The sequence below is a fragment of the Gopherus evgoodei genome, chromosome 10 (genome assembly GCF_007399415.2).
Source record: "Gopherus evgoodei ecotype Sinaloan lineage chromosome 10, rGopEvg1_v1.p, whole genome shotgun sequence".
In the NCBI taxonomy this organism is placed as follows: domain Eukaryota; kingdom Metazoa; phylum Chordata; order Testudines; family Testudinidae; genus Gopherus; species Gopherus evgoodei.
In genome coordinates, this window is record NC_044331.1 from 77,014,909 (window position 1) to 77,036,550 (window position 21,642).

Sequence of the window (21,642 nt, forward strand, 5' to 3'; positions counted from 1 at the left end):
TACCACTGCAATGGTGGGATGCCCCAGCCAAACACAGGTACCTGCCCCATGAGCAGAATAGGAGACAAACTAGTCTGGGTCACTCTTGACATGGACCCCTGAATAGCATCATCTAAACTTGGAAGTCTCAAAACAAATCAAGAGCTCTGAAGGCTCAGGAGAGTTTCTGGACATTAGGAATGTGACATTCTATACCTTGGGGAAGTGTCCTGGAACCCCCATATTCCACATTTTCATATAATCGTGATCTTGCATATAAAGCATGCCTTCTAAGGTATCAGGGGAAAGGGTCTGATCTGCTGAAAGACATTTCTCTATCCATAGATGTGTATCATTAATGCACATGAAGTTATGAAAATTGTGTTGTCTGGTGGTCATTAAAATAGGCTGTAAGTTGGGGAATCAGCCAGATATTAGCTCCCCAGAGGCAACAGCAAGGAAAGTAGCCAACACCCAGGTGGAGTGTCAATCAACCCATCAATAACCATTGTCCAGCAAGTATCAGGGGGTAGCCGTGTTAGTCTGTATCCACAAAAACAACAAGGATGCGTGGATCTGAAGAAGTGAGGTTTTTTACCCACAAAAGCTTATGGCCAAATAAATCTGTTAGTCTTTAAGGTGCCACCAGACTCCTTGTTATTGTCCAGCAAGGGAGCTATGATGCAATGACTCACCTGCATAAGGCCACACCAGGGGAACTGCTCAATCTTGCCTGGAGACTCAGTAACGCACCCTGACATGCCCGGACTTGTTTTCCAAGCACATGGACTGAGGGTATACAACAGACAGTGGCCACATGCTTGGCCTTTTCCCTTCGCCCACCTACGCTGCAAGTAACAAGGACACTCTGAAGACTCCAACTCAAAGGGACTGGCCCAGATTTCAAGGGTGAAATCTGTGTACTATGAACTGCAATATCCAGTGGGGGTGAGAAAAACTGCTTAATCTAGTTCTTGCCCAGTCTAATAGGGTTGAGAGTTTAGCCTGTGTGCTTAAATTTTACTTTATTTTGGTAACTAACTGACTTTTTGCCTATCGCTTAATATCTATTGTTTGTAGTCAATTAATTTAACTGTTTATCTTTACCAGTGAGTTTGCTTGAAGTGTGGGGCAAATCTGCTCAGGTTTTGCAAAGATAGCTCATTAGCCTACTAAACCGAGGGTTGTGAGTTCAATCCTTGAGGGGGCCATTTAGAGATCTGGGGCAAAAATTGGGGGTGGTCCTGCTTTGAGCAGGGGGTTGGACTAGATGACCTCTTGAGGTCCCTTCCAACCCTGATATTCTATGATATCCACTTTCCAGTGATGAAGCGGTGAACCAATAAATAAGTCTGCATTGCTCATCTTAAGCAGTGCAAGACGGTATATTCCTGGGGTACAGTGCTGGGAGCTAGGAGGATTTGGCTCTGGTGCCTTTCTCTGTGTGATTTATGAGCGGCTCTGGGAGCATTGCATGCAATCTAGGTCGGTGTGGGGCTCCACATGCAGTTGGCTGAGTGATAATGCCTAGAGGGGTTTTCTACTGGACCCTAGCAAAGCATTGCGAGAGACAGCCCAGACTGGGAAGTTAAGGGCACACAGTGGTCCCACAGTCCCAGGCTGCGCCCCAGGGGGATCCCATCACAAGGAAGCTAAAAAAAGGCTCAGTAAGTATCAGCTGCAGAGTTGGAGACACCTCCCACCCTTAGGAGGCGCAAAATTAGGGCAGGAGAAGGGCATATGGAAATCAAACAGGAGAACTGGGAACCAAGGGCTTATTACAGATGGATGCTTCCCCCAGACCAGTTGCTTAAAGGACCCCAAACTGTCCATTCATCCTGATGTTCCATGTGCATAGCAGCTGAATTCGTGGGCAGAATTCGGCAGCTCCCTGTAGCAACGAAGAAAATCTTTCAATGCTTTCTGTATTTTCCAGTACAGAGGAGCTCAAGCTGCAGAATTCAGATCTGGATCTAAACTGCTCTGAAATCTGAGATTATGCAAACTCAGGGGTCTGATTTAGCCCACTGCAGAGATTGGGGGCAATCAGGAATTTCAGATTCAAGGTTCCCCAAAGCTCCAGGCTGCTGAGATCCAGAGCTTCGGTTCTGATCCATCTCTAATTTTTGGATGGCAGTTTGACAACAGAACGTATTTCAAAACACAGGGCAGGCCTACTTGTGGGAAGCTTGGAAAAAACATTCTGTTGAGATGCAACTAGACCATATGTTCTGTATTTTTCTTCACTCATTTATGTACACAGGGATATTTGCATGAAAACAGGCTAACAGCGCATTAGTCTGAGTAATATTTCCAAAAGGGGTCTCTTTTGAGCCGCTAGAATTGCAAATGCAATTCTGCATTCTGATTTTGCATAACCATGCTTGGGGTCACGTGAAAACTCACCCTAGCCCATACAAACTGCAGCCAGACACATGGACACCATGCACTTGTGTATGCATAGTGCAAGTTGTTGTACATGCTGATACTAGGATATGAAAAGCTGCACAGGCAAGACAGAAACATGCCAGATTCCCTCTGCAGTTTCAGGGATGAATTCAGGCGCAGCCTCTAGAAATCCAATCAGCTTATTCCCCATCCAAAAGTGTAATCCTCCATTAGTGGCATCATAATTTCCATAGCTAACATTCCAGACAGAACAATGTCTTCAGGTGGAGAATGAGTAAATAGGCTCTGAAGGTCAAGGATCCTGGAAGTTTTCATTCTAACATCCCTAGAAGAAAAGAAAAATTATAAAGGACAAAAGATGGAAAATGTGACAGGCAGAGTTGTCTCTACACATGAAGTATTTTCCATGAGTCATGGGTGGGTTTTCCTGAGCACAGTAAGAGAAGATCACTGCTCCTTCATTCTCATGCCCAGGCCAGCTCAGGACAGGTCTACACTACAAACTTGCATCAGTACAGGTGCCCCGATGCAGCTGCGCCACTGTAGCGATTCTGGTGAAGACTCTCTAAGCTGACGGGAAAGCGTACCTACTCACGTCGGCATAACAACTCCACCACCGCGCTGCCTACACAGCACGTTATGGTCAGTGTAACTATGTCGCTCGGCGTGGGGTTTTTCATACCCAAGAGATGTTGTTATCCCAAAATGAGTGTGTAGTGTAGACCTGGCCCTGGCCTCATTTATACATCCTTGTTTCCAGTTCTCCTCCCTGCCCTTTTCCTGCTTCACCACACCCTCTGGATCCTCCTCCTTCCTTTCATGCTTCCTCTGGCTTTGGTAGTTCCCTCTCAGCCCAGCTGCTGCAAGGTTGCCATGGTCTCTTCCGCACATCCACCCTTCTCGCCCCAGCATTAACTCGGCTACATTCAAAGCACTTGGCCTGCAGGCTGCTTGGGGCAGGGGCCAGCTCTTCATTCTCTTTAGGAAGCACCATACAAACTTATGGCACCAAGTAATCTGCATCGCCTCCCTCTGGCCGAAGAGCCATTTGTGTCCATTGTGCCATCTTGTTTAAGCCGCATGCGGCAAGGACCCTATCCCAGTGTGTTCTGTACAGTGTCTCACTTTCTCTTTACGTTGAAAGACACTTAAACGGCTTCTCCATTTCAAAAGAAAGAATCCCCCCATTCCCCAAACAAAGCCAGGCTCATTCTGGCTGCTCAGCGGGTTTGTAAATCAGAAGTGTTCACCATGTGACACTTAGCGTGTTTTCTCATTTTCCTCTTGTAGCTCCTTTCTCCGGGGGCCAGGCCAGGGCTGTTTGGTTAACTGTCCTTGGTTCGGTTTTGGTTGGCAAAGCCCACACCCCGGACATCAGCGATCTAGTCAGCCAGTGCAGGGCACTTGTTTTCACAGGAGTGGTTCCAGTCTGTGTCCACTGCTCACCCTTTATGGGGCTTAGAGGTTCCTTAGACCCCCAGCGAAGACATCCAGGATCTGGTCAAAGCACAGCCTTAAACCCAGCCACCCAATGAAAACGCAACCCATAGGTGAGATCTGCTGAAATGTCAATACTTGACTCAGGTTTATTTCTATGGTAAACAAAGGATCAATTTGGATGGAAAATTGGTTGGGGGGTAAGGGAGTTGAATTTTTCACTCTCCCCCACCAACACAGTCAGGGAGAGATCCCCCACATGCCAGCAGACTGAAGCTGTGCAGAGAGCCAGGCTGTCCCGGTGCTGTCACACGAGTGCAATTACTGCAGAGAGAGGCCATGGCAGGAAAATGAAACAAACAGTTTTGATTTATTGTTCTCGAAAAGAAACGGAGCATGTTGAAAGAAAGCACAGGAAGTCCTGGGGATAATAAATCCTGCTTAGGAGCAGATAAAGAAAACGTGCTTCAATTCTCGGGGACAGCAAGGGGGTTATTGGGAGGGCGGCCGATTAAAGTTTAGGGAGTCTGTTTTCAGAGCAGTTGTTACAAAGCCACAGTCAGAGCTTCTGCTGCTCCAGTAGAAATTGAAATTTACAAATCTGACTCCAGCCCGCATGTGGGTTTGGTCTAATTGAAGGGGAGAGGGAAATATTGCGAGCACCTCCTAAATCAGAGGAACCCAAAGTGGCCTTGGCAACTTGACAGCAGCCCAAAGGCTGGACCTAATTAGCATATATGTTTACATACAAGCAATACACACAACCCTAATATTTGCTTGTACTTGACTCTTCCGAGGCACATGACTAGAAATTGCTACTTTGCATTCATCAGCAATAAGCCTTCAGCCTCCTCATCTCCCAGTAGTTATGAGGAGAGGGCTAAACAATTGGCAGAGTTCCTAATCTTCGGTTGCTCTTCCTCTCCCATACATTCACTCTCCACTGAGGCCCTATCCATATTGCAATTCCTACCATACGGGGGGCGGAGGGATCTGCTGGGGGACCTTGCCTTGAAAGCAATAAATAACAACCTTTACTGCAGTAACACTTAGGGACCCCAGTGCTGGAGCAGGGCCCCATGGTGGTGGACTTATACTTACAATAAAGACACAGTCTCTGGAAAGCCTACAGTTCAAAAACATGAATGGTGCCTCTATGCCACAGCCAAGGGCTTTTGCAGGGCGTAAGCACCAAGGTTAACACATGGCTCATCCCAAGGCCAAGCAAAATGGGGGAATAAGGCCCTTCCCCATGCTACACGCCTTTCAGTAACCAATACATGACACTCACCTGACCCAGCTGAAACAAACGTGGCTGCGCTGCGTCTACACAGCAATATTTTCACAACACAGCCATGCACCACGCCCCCAACTGTATTTCCACAGGTGCATCCTGGCCAGCTCTCCCTTAGTACTTCAGCAGGCAGTAGAGGGGACATGGACACGGACACACAGAGCAGCACCAGCAGCTCCTGGAGCAGCACACTCAAGGCTCTCCTACCACAGAGACCTGGAAGGAACGAAGAGCAGCCCTCACCATTACACGGGCATGTGTAGGAGGGCCCAGTAACACACTCAATATTAACACTCTAATCTTTGGCAAAGTTGCAGCTTGGCTACACCATGCCACGAGGCACATGGGATTCCTGCATCGGGGGAGCTGGTGCTGGAAATCCTGCACTTCCTCTTGGCCCCATGCACAAGGGTGGGAGGGGGCAGGAAGTGGCTCCCCCCCAGCATGTGCCTACAGAGCACCACCTATAGACCCGGCACAGTTTACTCTCTCCCTGTCGCTGTGGGGAGACCAGGAGAAACACAGCAAGTCAGGGCTCCCTCCTGGGCTGCTCCAGGGGCAGTGCAACCATGCCTGACCCCTTGCTTGGATCTCATGGTAAAACTAGGATTCATGCCTCTTGCAAGAAGGGATTCTACTACGATGAAGAGTCATTCCTAGCATGAGAGAATTTAACTGGGGGCAGAGCACGTGACCCCATCTTAGTGCTTAAAATGATACAGTGATAGGTGGCCAGAAACATCTCCGAATCATCCAGGGAACGAGGCAAAGAACTTAAAGCTGCAGTGAATCAATTGCTACGGATTTGATCCTGCAAGGACCTGTGCACTCCGGCTCCAACCCAGAAAAGTTCTTATACCCCATGGACATCAATAGGGCTTCACATGTGCTTAAAGTTAAGCATGCGCTTACATGCTGTGCTAGACAGGGCCAGAGCGCTCAGCACCCCACAGAACTGAATACCACCAAGATCAAAAAGTAACAGAGGTGCATATGGGTGGGTTTGGGGCAACTTAAAACCTCTTCCAACTAACCAACCAAACAAAAAAAGATTGTTTTGCTGTGGGTAGAATCAGCACATACTTGTTTCTGGCTGCATTTCCTGGCAGCTCCAGTGAGGAGTTGGCTACGCACGAATTTGGAAGCCTTGTTAAATCCAAGAGAAGTGAACAAAAAAGGCTAAAACTGTTTTCTGAACAGAGGTCGCTGACAAATCTTTGCTCAACGGTGGCCGGCAAAGGCGAAAAAATAAATGTTGCTGCCCTCTCCTGCTTCTGTGTGATGTACACGGGTCATATTGGAGTTTTAAGAAGCATTCTTGCTGGCTTGCTTGTCACGGTTAGAATGATCCAGTCCTTGGATTCGCTTGCTGTGATGGAGGAGCTTGGCAAAGCCAAATGGTAGGAGAGCTGTAGCTCAGGTTATATTCTCATAGGCCATCACTAGCAGAGTCTTCCAAAGATCTTTCTAAGTTCCTTCAGCAAAGAAAGGGAAGCACAGACCTGGGTTTCAAATGGGAAGAAGTGAGCACACAGAAAGAGATTGTTTTAAAAACTTTGAAGCCATTTTTATACCAAGTGGAAACACAGTCAAAAGCAGGAATGAAAGAGGTTTTAGGTTGCTTAAAATCCTGTCTGATGGTATAAACATTGGAGCTGTAAAAATACAGTCACCTACACCCAGACAAAGTAGGTTAAGGGGTTTGATTCTACTTCCAATCCAGGGGAAAGACAGTTCTGACCATCTCACCAATTTTGTATTCAAGTGTGGGAGGGCTGAGACCCACAGTCCTTTCTGTAAAGTCACAGAAAGGCTCAGGTTTGGTGTCAAGAAGAAGAAACTCTTTGCGGCCTGAAGCCTGGTATCTTAATTGACGAGCCAGTGCAGAAATAAAGCCCTCAGTTCACCAGGGTAATTACACAATACAAAATACACCAGCAAAAGTACCTACATTTTACAGTTTCTCCCTGCAAGGCATGGAAGGCGAACTCCCCACCCCCAGAATGGCCTTTCCATAGATTCCCCAGTAAACTGGATCCAGATGCCCTGCCCTCCTCCCTAGAGCGCCTCAGAGGATTCCTCTGACTCCAAACATCCCTTTTTAGTGAAACGCTGGCATAGGGGATTCAAGATCACAGGGGCTATTCTTTGGGTCCTGATGGCCTGTGTCACCCATCACACTACGTCAGGGGTTCTCAAATTGGGGGTTGGGACCCTCAAGGGGTGATGAGGTTATTACATGGGGGGAATGAGCTGTCAGCCTCCACCCCAAACCCCACTTTGCCTCCAGTATTTATAATGGTGTTAAAAATATATAACAATGCTTTCTTAATTTATGGGGGGGGGGTCGTACTCAGAGGCTTGCTATGTGAAAGGGGTCACCAGTACAGAAGTCTGAGAGCCACTGCACTACGCAATCCATGCTTTGACTTCTCTGGCCACTCAGCTGCTAGATACATCTTTTGACCCATGCTGGGTCCTAAGGAACACATGGTATCTGGTTGCCAGTGACAAGCTGGAGAAATTCCAGCAGCGAACTGAGGAGAGGGCTGGGGTGATCTCTCAGCCTCGGATAGAGTCACCCCTACTCAATGACGCTACACAACCTCTGCCAGAGATGGCTTCTCTAGGAGCCTCAGCCACGTCCTTCTCCAGAGCAGTATCTTTGCCTTTGGAGCCCTGCAGCCATTTTGAAAATGTTCCCTGGGGCAGGGGAGAGGGAAACAAATATTCCCTGAACCCTGCCCTCCCTCGTCCTCAATGAGCCAGGCTGCACACACTACTTTACTCCCACTACACTTGGCATATTTCTGAGAAGCTAAGTATAAACTTCCCCAGGTGATGTGCCCTTCACATACATTTTTTTGCCTTCTTCCTTGGTTATTAGAAAGCCTGTGTGTTTCAAAGGGGGGTTGGATAGATTCCCTGGTCACTCAGCACTCCTCACTCTAACCAGGCCTGCCTTGGGACACAAAGGCTAAGGAGGAAAATACAGGTTGTAGCTCCTGATAGCGCATTAGCAGATGCATTTCTGTCTCTACTGCTGTCCCATAGAGAGACTTAGGCCCAGATCCTCAAAGGTATTTAAGTGCCTAACTTTCACTGAAATCAATGGAAGTTAGACATCTATATACCATTGGGGGTCTGGCCTTAGCCTTAATTCATTACGAGATGGGCCAGAATCCACACCCTGGCTGAAAACCTTCCTTGACTTCAGGAGTGTTCAGCTCCCGGTCACAATACTCTGTAATAAGGAAAACAATGCAACCTTGGAGTGGGTGGGGGAGGGAGAGTGAAGTAGCAGCCTCCACCCAAAGTACAAAAGCAGGAGACAAAGACATTCACTGTAACAACTTCCCCCTCTTCACCCACCTCCCCAGCCCCCCACAAGCAGAGACCCAATAAAAGAGCAGCAGTCCCCCATGGGACTTCTGTCCTTTCCTACAAGGGTCTCTGTTGGAGCCCCCCAGGGACTTTGCTATTGCCAATCCAAAGCCAAGTCTCCACCACAGACCTATATTGGTATAACTATGTCGCTCAGGGGTGTCAAAAATCCATACCTTGGAGTGACCTAACCCCCCGCCCCGTGTAGACAACTTTTCCCATCAACATAGCTACCGCCTCTTGGGGAGCCGCTGTAGCGCTGTCCATGAAGACAAGCCCTAATGCAGGGAGGCATTCTGATACTACCATGATGAGCAGCAGGATAGAGCCCTGAGATAGAAAGAGTCAGACAACTCAAACAGTTGTTCTTGATGCTATTTGTGAGCTAAAAGTAGCTGTGTGGCACTGTCAATATACTACCTCCTCCGCCAGAGTTACAGGTTAGTGTACAGTGACAACCATGAGACACTGTATTCTGTGCATAACTCCACATTCACAATGTTGGTGGAGTCTCTCCACTCTTCACTGTTCTTCTTAAATGGCATTGGCAAGAATCTTGATTCCCACAAAGAATTTGCAATAGGCTAAAGAGAACCCTCAGCTTTTGTAAGAACAGGCAGCAGTAGAAGAGCAAGGATTAAAAATCCCTTCAAAACCCATGAGCCAAGGAAGGGATAAAACCAACATGCTTCAGGACATGAGCCAACCTCTAACTACCAGAGGCCAGGAGGAGATTATCCCTAACAGCCTCCTCTGAGCTTTCTTTGCACCTTTCTCTGAAGCATCTGGTGCTGGAAATGAGCCACTAGTTCAGGATGACCATCTCTCTGTCTCGGATTCTATGCCAGGTGTCTCAACAAGAGGGACAGCCATTTATCATCAGGGGCTAGGATATCAGTGGACAGAACTTCACCCATTGATTTTGGAAGAGATGGACACAAGGATTTCAATCCCTAAAGGAGTCATCCCACAAAGTCTTTGGGAAGTGGATGAAAGTCTCCACTGTCCCCCTCAAAGAAGCCAACAGAAAATTCAGGTTAATGCAGACAAAAGGCACCACCATCCCAAATCCTCTCAGCATCTGAGAGTCTGCCTTAGCCTGACTGCAGAGTCTGTTTATATAAAAGGAAGGAGAAAAGAAACATACTGTGAAGTAAACCCCAGAGGCAGCTCCAAGCTGGCTGATTGCCTCCCAACGACAGGGAGTCTGGCTAGGAGCCCCTGCATTGCTAGAAGATGGTGGCTCACTCCCCACCATGACTAGTCAGTCCAGGGACTTGACAATGACAGCCTACATGGAGGACAAACCCAAAGCCAGCTTGTCACTGTGTACTGAAGGTGAGCACTGGAGATCAGAGGGGCATGGAGAAGGGGGGGCACAGCACTCCCCCTGCTTTGGAATCCCTATGTGCCCATGCTGGGCTCAGGACTTACAAACGGCACCATCACTGGTCAGTCCCCACAGACTCCCAGTGTTCTGTCCTTTCCTACAAGGGCCTCTGTTGAAGCCCCAAACTTCCTCCATTTCCCTTACCCCTCTCACCCAACACATTTCCTGCCAACGCAGACTAACCAGGTCTCCCTCTTGCACTAGTCAATGCTGCCCCTCCATAAGCTGCAGGGGTTTTTATTGTGCAACCATAGACACTCCCTCTCTCCCCAAGCCAGGCTTCAGTGCTCTGCTTCTTTCTAAACTGGGTCTGAGTCCCCTCTGGCACGCAGATTAGGCTCATGCATCGAGCCTGGATTAATTCCCAACAGGGAGTTGAGAGGACCACCACTAGGCTACCACCAGGCGAGGGGGCCGTGCCCAGGGATTGCTGACATTGCATTTTGTAATATTATACCTGCCAAAGGAGATGCTATTAAACAAGATGTGCCCCCGCCCCCAATGCTCTTCACATACCAGCACATTTCAAATGAAAAATATTAGTGTGCTTGGTTTGCCTTTTATTTCCTAAGGGAAGCTCAGGTCAGATAATTGAGGGAATTCCAGCACGGTTCTTGCTTTGAGCTTGTTCTCCAACTGCACGAGAGACTTTTCTCCTTTCAAAGCTACATGCTCAGTCAGTGGTTTGGCTGGAATCTGAACCCAGAGAAGGCTCCAGTTACCAAATCTTTGCTGAAATCACTCTAGAAAACCCAACCTCTTGTGCTATTTTAGGAGCTTCCCGATGTTAAGGGCTAGTGTGGTACAGACGCAAAAGAGATTCAGCCTGTCCTAAAAGCTGAGCGAATACAAGCATTTACACATACCTCTGCCAATGCACAGAGGGTACTGCTGGAGGGACTCGGACTGCACTCGGACTCATCACCCCATCTAGTAACTATTAGCACAATGCATGTCCAGAAATGGAAGTTCACCTTTCATCTCTGAAGACATGAGTAAATCCCATTGAATTCACTCCAGTGGAAGTTACCTGTATCTTGTGATGGGAGAAATAGGATCCTAGAATCAAGTGGTCTCTAACCTTATGTCTGATACTCATAGAACTTAAGGCTAGGTGGGACCATCATGAGCTAGTCTGACCTCCTGCACATCGCAGACCACAGAACTTCACCCACCCACTCCTGCAACAGACCCATAACCTCTGGCTGAGTTACTGAAGCCCTCAAACCATGATTTAAAGACTTCAGGTCTCAGAGAATCTACCATTTGCTCTGGTTCAAACCAGCAAGTGACCCATGCCTAATGCTGCAGAGGAAGGTGAACCACCCCAGGTCTCTGCCAATCTGATCTTGGGGGAAATTCTTTCCCGACCCCAAATATGGCGATCAGTTAGACATTGAGCATGTGGGCAAGACCCACCAGCCAGACACCTGGGGAAGAAATCTCTGTGCTAACTCAGAGCCCTCCCCATCCAGTGTCTCACCACCAGCCTTTGGAGATATTTGCTGCTAGCAGTCAGGTCTGAGGTGCATTCCCAGGCTAATAGGAAGCAGGAATTGGGGCAGGACTAGACTAACATGGGTATTTCAGGTCATGATTCATGTGTAATATCCAATCTGCATGAGGCCAAGAAAGGACAGGATAGGAGAGAAAGCTAGAGAATGGAAGGGGGGAAGGAATTCCAGACGCGGTGTGCCAGGGTTTATTATTGCTTCTAAATCTCTTTCCCAGGACTACCACCAACCCCCCCCAACATCTTCAAAATCACCACCTCTGTCAAAAGTGCAGTAATTGTGCATGTTGCAACAACCCCTGAGACAGCCTGGTAATCAATAGTCAAATATTAAAACCCATAAATCTAACCAACCTTTGACACTGGACTGCAGTTTGCCGCTCTAACCCCACAGATGTGATTTTTCATCTGGGGAGTGACGCAAGGGGTTGCTGATGACCTCTAGATTAAAGGATCAATTTATTTTAACACCACTCTTTTCCAACAGTCTTCTTTCCCCTCCCCTCCCCTCCCCCACCCCACCCCATCATGTTGGCTTTTGATTGTCTGAACAGCAGAATCAATCAGGGTGCAGGGAATGAAAAAAGGGAAGAAAAGGCCTGGCACAGCCCCAACGCGCTCTGATACAAAATGATGGGGGAAAGATGTCATGTGAAAAGAATGCACGCAGGGAGCACGGGAGGCAGATCGCATATCAGCCCCCGAATCACCCTTTAACCAAGACTAGTGTAGTTGGAACAAACACAGCACCACAAAGCAACAGAAAATACTCCCTTCCCCACTCGCCCGGAACAGAACTGTGTGGCTGAGTAAACAGAGAGAAGGCACAGACCCAGCTGAATGCCAAAGAAGAGTAGGATCCCAGAGCCTGGAATGGGGAGATGGAAAGGGGGAAGGAAAAAAAATGGTCTTGAGCCTTTTTAGGCTTCTTTAAGATGTAGACAGAAGAATTAAACTTTTTTTTTTAAATAAATAAAAGGGTTTGTTTTTTGATCATCTTTGATTCAGACATCACGTATCTTCCTGTGTTTGTTGTGAGCTATGGAACTGTAATTGATGGGCTTCCTTTACCCCAAGTGTTAGTCAGTCACTGGAGTTAAATAAAGGTTAAGTTTTTAAAAGAAAGAGGAAAAAGGCCCAATTTTCCAGCTGTAGCTGTCTAAAGTGAGGCCCCTAAATCCATCTCTAGGCCTGATCTCCAAAGGGCCTCAGCAACCCCAGTTCCTACTGATATCACTGGGAGTCGTAAGTACTCAAAACGTTTACACTTGCTGGGAAGGGGACTGAGACAGGAAGGCAGGGTCAGGCCACAATGAAGGACCAGATGGGGCCAGGGATCTGGCAATAGAGGCAGGGGAGTCTCCCCACCTCTGTGTCACCAGTTCAAATACAGAGCAGGTAGGTGGCGACCTTCTGACAGTGACTCGGTGGCCCAGGTATGAAATAAGCAGGTGACCTTATCTCAGTCTCCATTGGATACCTCTCTCCAAACCCAGCATTGAGCCATCTCTGCTTAAAGAAGGGCTGCTCTCCTGGGTGCCTGCAACATGGCAGGTCAGGAATTGCATGAATTGGCAGAGCTGTCAAGGGACCAGAATTTGGAGCAGCAGGGAGGCTGCAGGACAGGGCATGAGTCCAGTTGTGTGGAAGAAGCCTGCAGAGCTACCAACTCTCTTTCATAAGCACTAGAATTAACTGAATTCCCCTAGAAATTAAAAAAAAAATGGAGAGAATTGCCTTCCTAAAGCTGCAGGGCTCTCAGGGCTCTTCCTCGGCCAGCAGGCTGGACCTGAGGAGTCCTTTCATTTGCACTCAGCTTGACAACGGGCTGAAGATCTGTAGATGGAATGAAATAGACAAGTCTCCTGGGTTTCTGGTGTAGCTTACTGAACTCTAATCCCATGGATACAGGAGGCTACACGTCTTCGAAGCCAGACTCTTACTTCTCTGTCCCTCTCCCCCAGCTGCCTGCAATCCCAAGAGACCAGGGCAGTGGCCCACCATGGATGTAGAAGGAGTCTTAGTCTGACGATTTGTATTGCAGCAGCTCCGCAGGCTCCAGTCAGGATCAACTTCCCCATTGTGCAGGCTCTGCACAAACCCAGAGGAAGACACAGTCCCTGCCCCAAAGAGCTTACGGTTTACTTGAAGACAAAACACAAGAGGTGGGTGTAACAGACAACTGGGGGGATTGAGGACAGCGGGAAGAACCACAAGCTCCCTCTCTGTTTTCTCTCTCATTCACATGAGTGAATCCCGGAGTTGGGGTGGTTCTGGAGATCTGTTCCCACCTCTTTCCCCAGATAAGTTTGAAGCTCAGAAGATCTCTGCTGAGGCACAACAGGTGCAAGGCCAGCTTTATCTTTAAAAGAAATCCCTCCTACTATGGAAAAGCCCATCAGCCCTCTGAAACCAGAGCCAAAATGGCCTAATAAACATTACCTGGTAGAAAGCAACTGCCCTCTTTGGAAAGAATTTCCAGTCCCCATTGGGATTGAGCCAAAGCCCACTTCAGAAACTTGGAGCCTTGCCATTGCTTTCACTGGCTTTGGATCAGGCCCACTGTACTGTCTCACCGACAGCTTTTACGTGACAAACTCCAAGAGTTACAGAAATAACATTCTTAAAAGCTGTTTCCTTGTTGCCTCTGACATGGGAACACGCGATAACGCAGTCACCTGGAGTAAGGTGCCCACGGTTTTGGAAGTCCCAAACAGGCTTGGGTTTAGATCTTAACCGGGGACTTTACTTTGTTAGAAGCTGATTTTAATAACCTCCTGAACCGGTGGCTGAGCCGTATCTTTGTGACAAAAGTTCTCTGCATCCTCTGCTCCTCTCTATCGCCAACAAAAGCCAGTTCCTGCATAGAGCTGAATGACCACTCATCTCTGCAGGGCACAGCAACAGACATAAAAACCTGAGCCCTCTTCCAAAGCTCCTGGGCCTGAAGGGGTTTAAAGCTGATGAGGTTAGACATACAACTCCCTCAAGAGGCTCCCTCCTCCTCCTCTCTCTAATGGATCTTTAGCTAGAAATATTTCACCTGATCCCTGGAACCACACTGCTATGTCCTTCAGCTCCGTGCTACGCTGGGGTTCCGAAGTATTAGACATTTTTGGTGTTGCCAGTGCCCATTTCCTCCTCCACAAAGTCCTCAGTCTCCTGCAGTTCCTGGTTAGTTTCATACTAGGGAAGGTGTGATCAATTTCAGGAAAAAGCACCCAGAAGAGTCGCTTTGGGGCTTTACGTGCTAAGATCAGTGGCCCAAAGTATTCACCACAGCCATGCCAAAAAATGATGGGCAGGAAGCTCTTATACAAAGCCTTATCTGCACTGGGATTTTCGCCCCCCTGGTGCAATCCCAAGTGCAGACATGGTTTACTCCAGCGCAGAGAGATTTACATTGGTGCAGCTATGTTGACTATAAACCAGAATGAACAGTTCTACTAAATTGCATTCACATTAAGGATGTGCACTGATGCAGCTACTCCAGTGGCTAGTAGACAAAAGCCTAATTTCCCCAAAGCATCTAACTAGCTATTTCCACTGGTACACATGTCCAGAAGAGGAGCAACAGATCAGGGCTGCTCTCCTATCTGCACTATAATCTGTGTTCTCTAGGGAAGCCATGGTGATGTCCTTGAGGAGCGTGGAGAGCATTGTGCAATTCCTCTTGGAGGAATCATCCCTCTGTGCACCTGGAGTGTTTTCTTGTTTAAATCTCATTCTTACACTCCACTTCCTGCAATTATCTCTGCAACTGATCAGTTTGGTTCCTCTCCAGCTTTTAAAATAAATGAGAACTCGTACGCCCTGGTTATTTCTTTTAACAGGTCAGTGCCTCCCTATGGGTCTGAAACCCCTTGAGTCACCAGAGGAGTTTCACACGTGTGTTTGTCTGTGAACTGCAGCCACTGATGGAAGGATTTATAAAAAACTCACATTAGTCCCTGTATTTTGAGAGTCAAAGAGGAACAAAAACCACTGTGAAAAGTGTTTCTCTCATGTAAGACAACATTTTTAATTAATATCACAGTAACACCATGCACACAGACACAGTATAAACATGGCACCTCCTTGATGTCTTAAAAGGCACGAAATCTCACACTTTAATTCATATATCTCAAGGGGTAAATAACCTAGGCTTAAATGTATGCCAAAAGGGAGGGCAAAAGTCCAAGACAGACATAGATTTGCTTTCTCCAACTTTAAAAGGGTATAAATATTGGGTGTTTAGTTAAAACATGCCAAAGAATAGTCTACTGGCTACTCAAGTTCAGCTGAATTCACATTTGCCTTCCTACTCCTCTTAAATTTCTTTTTTGTTTGTTTGCATTGTAATTCCTCCTCCCTGCCACAGGAACTTTAATGGAATCCTACTAAATAGGAATATCATCAGAGAAGGAACGTACTCTTGCTTTAAACATGCCTCCTTAAGGCTTATTGTGTCCCTCTTCCCAGCTTTCTCCCTGACTGGAGCGATGGGACAAGGCCTAATTTTGGTGAACCCTAGACCATGGTCCATATGAATCATTGGCCATGGAGATTAACTCACCTAACAGGCACTTTTATGCCTGTTTGGAAAGGAGACATGATGTGCTTTTACATTATTCAGACACAAGTCTCAAGCACCATTCCTCTCCTCTTACATAGCAGGCAAGACAAATGCTATTAAGTATCCAGATAGTTAAAAGACTTTCACAAATTCTTCTAAATCAAACCTTACATGGGAAACACAAAGGATTGCAAGAAAGGAATCTGAACTCTTATAACAAACTGGATTTACAGCACTCGGGCCCGTTCTGCAGGCATCCCTGTTTAAACTGTTCCAGAGAATGTTCCCAAGGCTCTGTATTGATCCAGACCAATGCTGGGGTGGTGATGTCTGCACCAAACATGAACCCGCTCCTGCCCGGCTCTTTGGTTTCTCCCTTTTGTATGTTAAAAGGAAGCCTATTTAAAAATCCTGCTCTGTTACTAACACCTTCCATTAGTGCATCTGACATGATTTTTTAAATCTAAGTTCTCTTTTCTTCTGCTTGTGACATTTACAGCTTCCCTCTGTTTGGACTGGGAAAATACTGGAAACTAGTCAGTTTCACTTTTGTTTAAAAGTGAGTTCCTTGACAATTTCACTTTCAGGCTCTTTGCACTATGTTACTAGAAGTTTCAAACACTGCAGGAAAGTGTAGGGGGTGCAGGCTGGTTTGTTTTTAAATCATTATTCTAACCACTTTCCAATAGGCTTTATTTTAAATAATGGAAATATTTTGTATGTATCTTAGGCTTTGTTAAATAGGACATCTTAAATCGGAGGCCTAAACTAACCAGGAATCTTTTGGAAATTAAATCTCTGTTGTAGCCAGTGGGAATGGGGAGGTAGTTGGAGCTCTCTGTGAACCCTGGAGTTCTGTACTACCACAACCTACCAGAGTTTAAATCCATTTGACACACAGACTGGAATATACTGAAAAATAACTTCACCCCCCTTCTGAGGGGCAAGGGGTAGGGCTTTTGCTATTTTATTTGTCATCCTAGATGATTTGCGCGTATCTATTTCAAATCACACTGATGCTACCCTGAGAGAAATTATTGACATTTAAGAAAAACTGGGTGACTCTCTTGCTTTGCAGAAGATCAAAATTTGAGTCTGCTTTTTAAGCTCTGCATCAGAAAAATGCGGCAAACAGAAAAACAAAATAATTTGTGCTCATCTTCAATAATTCATTTTAAAAAAAAATTATTCCCCTTGCCCCAACTTCCATACAGAAAAGAAAATACCATTAAAAAACCCCACCTCAGAAAGAGTGTGTGTGTGTGTGGGGGGGGGGAGGAATCCAACTACCTATCATAAATATTGAAAGAGGCTGTTTATTGGATGATTAGAGTTTCAATAGAATTGCAAAGCACATTCAAACAGGGAAGGAGCAGTAAGAGAAAGGAGGGTCCCCCTTCATAAATGCAGACAATGTTTATGAAAACATGCTTTGATAAAGAGCTGGGCAACATTGAGCCCAGATGTTCATTTGTCAATGAAGGGAGGGCAGGGAGAGGAGGTTTTAAATTAATCTTCACAACTAGAAAGGCGCTTGTAACACACACCATATGGGTACAAATATCCATTAACCCCTCTCCCCCTCCGAGCAGCTTGCTTGGTATCCGACTGTGACTATGATGTTTCCAACGCAGTCAAGGGCTCCTTAACCCAGCCTGAATCTCATCTCTCCCCCTACCCCCACAGATCCCATCTCTCCAATCACGGCTTCGTCCTTCACAAAATATTCCAGCGAAGAAAACCAATTTTTAAAAATGCCTGCCCAGCTTTTCTTCCCCATGCATTTTTTAAATGCAAGCCCGGCTGTAAAGTGCGATCCAAGTTCCAAAATCATCTCCCGAACATTTTTATGGCAGCTGCCTCCCTTCCCAAAAAACCAATTTGCTCAGGAGCGATTTTTTTAAACCCTCACAAAACTTCGTTGTTGTTTTGTTTTTTTTGGGGGGGAGGGGAGGGTGTTTATTAAATGCAAATTAATCCCGCTAATGGAGCCGTCTGCGGCATGTTGTGCATTGAAATGAACGTTTTGCACCGTTTTATAGCCAACCCGCAGCTCTGCAGAACCAGCCTGTGTAAAATCGTTACCCCGAGACCAGACTAAAAACATCAATCTGGGGTCCATGTAAAGGAGCCCCAGAGAACCCCACGCGCCTCAATAACGCACCCGGGGGCCACGGAGAACGACTCCTGCGCGTTAACAACGCAACACAGAAGCAACAAGCGGGTTGTTCTCCACGCAGACACAAATTCTTGCTGATGGCAAAGTGCTACAAAACCCCCCCAAAACTATTAAAAACCAGAACAACCCTCAGCCCAATCCCCAGAAATCAGCAGCATAAATAAAGGCAGGAGGGCGGGCTACACACGCAACAAACCCAACGGCCCTTTTGTGTGTGTGTGTGTGTGTTTTAAGTGTAGGAAAAACCCCAGGGTGAGCTCTGAAAAACGCAAACTCCCAGGGACTTAAGAGCCCCGCATGCAGCTTCGGCGGTTGCTTCCTATCTAACCTGCACCAAACATGCGCCCCCGCTCGCCACGGAAAGCTTCACAGGCGCCTTTCCCTGGGCGCAATGACAGAGGCACACGCCGCTGCATTCCCAATTGGGGAGCCAGCTGCGCAGTCCCCTCCACCGCGCCCTTGGACAAGCGAAGCGCTCTTCCCCCGTGCCAGCCCGAGCGAGGGGCAGGGCCCCGCACCACCCAGGCTCTTAACGGGCCTCCCGCAGAGAGCCGGCACCCACCGCGGCAACACACAGGCGCAGAAAAGCGGAGCCTTATTTCGCTTCCGCGGCTCCAAGGAGTTTGCTCCCTTGCAAAGCGGAACACTCCCGAGCAGGCTGTGCCTTGAAACCCAATGCCTCCCGGCCAGGCTGTTGCAATAAAGCACCGGGCCTCCCTCGCTCCTGGCAGCACCTTCCCAAAGCTCTTCAGTAAACAGTTCCCTCCTCCCCCTGTGAAGACCGGCAGAGCCACAGGTTACTTGGCTTGATCTTAAAGAGACCTCAGCCCTTTAATCATTCTGATCGAAAGCCAACACAGACACACACTCCGTCTCTCTGCAGGAATCAGCAATCTCCTGGCTGCAGGCAAATCTGGTTTTGAACCTTATCCTCCCATCTTATTCCCTTTCTTCCTCCTTAATAGCTGCAGTGGAATTTTTTTTTCCTAATGCACTCCCATTATGGAACAGTCTAAAGTTGAGAGGTTTTTTTCCACCCTCCTTCTTTCACCAAGAGAAAAAAAACAACCCACATTTTTGTACAAAACAATTTGCTGTCGCAAGTACCTATAGATCCCTTCACGTCTGCTTGATAACTAACCAGTCAAAACAAGTTTTCTGCTCCTGTCAGCCCTGCTGGGGCTCATGGAAAGCCCTCTGGTTTCCTTCTGCTGGGCATAGCTATATCCCACAGCAAGCCAGGAAGGGAAGGAACACAGCACAGTCAACATCATGTGTGAAACAGGACAAAAGAACCAGCTGAGACATGTGGGGTTTTTCTTCTTCAAGGTCACATTTTTAAAGACAAGTAAGTTGAATTCAGAGAGGTCCAGGAAAAGGAGGAAACTTGTAAAGAGCATCCCCATCACCTCCCTTCTCCAGCCAATCTCTTCTTTGATAAAGGTCTCTTGGAACATAAGATGTACCCCAAGGGCCAACACATAAGTGCAACAAGCCATATCCTAATGAGCACCTGTGACAGCCACCCTCTTGGCCAACACCCCAAGGACCTACAGAGCTATCGACATGAGTCTCTACAGTTTGAGTTCATGAGCCAAGCTGTCAAGGTGGGAGTTGTAACAGACCCATGTCTGTATGGGTTGGGAACAGAGTGGGATCTCCAACACACACACCCCAACTTGTGAAAAACTGGCATGTGTATTTGAGCACTGCTGCCCTCCACTGGGTAGATTTGGGACTGACTGGATGTGTGTCAAAGACTCTGTACTGCTAATAGCTAATGGAGATTCTCCATTTGTTTAAGAAGCTGAGGTCTGTGCTTTTGGAGGAAGAGGATCAGGATTCTTTCTCTACTGTCATGATGGAGTTCCAAGCATGTCACCATGGTGCACAGCACAACAAGAGCTGCAAATTTCCTACTTAGACCCGGATCTAAGACAACGCAATGTTTTTCTATTACTGTGTACAAGGAATTATTTTTTAAATAAAATCAGTTAATTGGCAGGACCTAAGATGCATCTTCGGGGTTCCCCAGTCTCTGCAGGGGGGAAAGGTGCTGCAAGAGTTACTTGCCTAACTAGAGGTGCTGCTGTTAGCTGGTAATATAGCGAGTAGCTCACAGAAATTAGCAACAGCCTTCTCAGCCAGCTAGTCCATCTCTCTGCTCCCTAGTGTTTTGTCCTGTCCAATCTGAGGCACTTATGTGGCCCTCATTACCATGGCAGCTGAGTGTATTTATCCTCACAACCCTGCCCCCCATGAGGTAGGGCAGTGCTATTATACCCATTGTACAGGTGGGGAACTGAGTCACTGAGAGACTAAGTGACTTGCCCCACATCACACAGGAAGCCTGTGGCAGAGCACTGGAAACCCAGGTTCAATTCCCTACCCACTGGACCATCCTGCCCCTCTTTCCAAACAGCCTGAGCGATGAGGCTTCCATTCCAGCGAGTGCGGCACCAACCTGATTGCAGGCAGGCTCCTTACCCTGACTGAGCTGGGGGAGCTTCCCAGTCTCAGCCTGTCACTCGCTGGGGTCTTCAACCATTTTTCTGGCAGTCCAGACACAGACAACAGACCCCACCCCTCCAGCTGCAGCCAGGGCCTTTTCATGCCACTGCCATCATACGGCACTACTGCTGTCAGAGGGGCTGTCAACCCCCCAGTAGATGTATTTCATCAGCAGATCAACATCATTCTTGTCCAGAGACTGTACTGCATTTTCAACATCGTCAGCTATGAAAGAGATGAGGATGAGCAGGAATGCTGAGTGAACAAACTGGGCTGGGTGGGAAACACCAGATCTCCTATCCGACCTGGAGCTGGCTGATGGTGAATCACTCCACTCTCTGGGGAGGCCCGCAGGCTGAAGGAAAGACAGAGATGAGACACGCCCCCGCTCCCAGCCAGGCGATGATGTAAATGTCCCTTTGTAACACGGGGATACATGGTGTTTCCCTTGCATTGGGGTGTGGCTCACTATAGGCCTAATCCTGTAAACTGCCGCACACAGGTAGACCTGCACAGAACCCCATTCGCTTCAGCAGAGCTCCACATGGGTCTGTCCTCACTGAGCTCATTACAGGATTGAGGTCTTATGTTCATGGTAAACATCACCCCCATCGCCCCATCTCCTGATCAGCCAGGATCAGATAGGCCAGTGGTCTCAAACTTTTTTTCTCCCATGCACCAATTGAAAATTGCTGAGGGTCTCGGCAAACCACTTAATGATCTTTCCAAATGTTGTTTGTACCGTTAGCTAACTATTGAAAAGTGGTTTGGATAAAAGTGCTATATAAAAAGACATAATAATTCAAGTTTTTGTTCTACAGATAAAAGCACACAACTCATATTTTAATATCAGTAGTCTTACCTTTCTAATGTGACGGATGTGCCCTCTCTCCCCGGTCATGGCAGCCCTCAAGCTGGGGCTGGGAACAGGGTGACCAGACAGCATATGTGAAAAATCAGGACACAGGGTGGGTGGTAATAGGAGCCTATA

General features: G+C 47.4%; 1 long non-coding RNA gene across 1 annotated transcript; it reads right to left on the minus strand.

The window, feature by feature from the left end:
• Window positions 1-1,265: 1,265 nt before the first annotated feature.
• LOC115658364 lies at window positions 1,266-18,841 on the minus strand. The gene is made up of 4 exons (XR_004002247.1): window positions 18,703-18,841; window positions 6,203-6,621; window positions 5,117-5,335; window positions 1,266-2,713 (listed from the first exon to the last, which is right to left on the minus strand). It is a non-coding gene; the product is annotated as an uncharacterized LOC115658364 (long non-coding RNA).
• Between the last annotated feature and the right edge of the window lie 2,801 nt (window positions 18,842-21,642).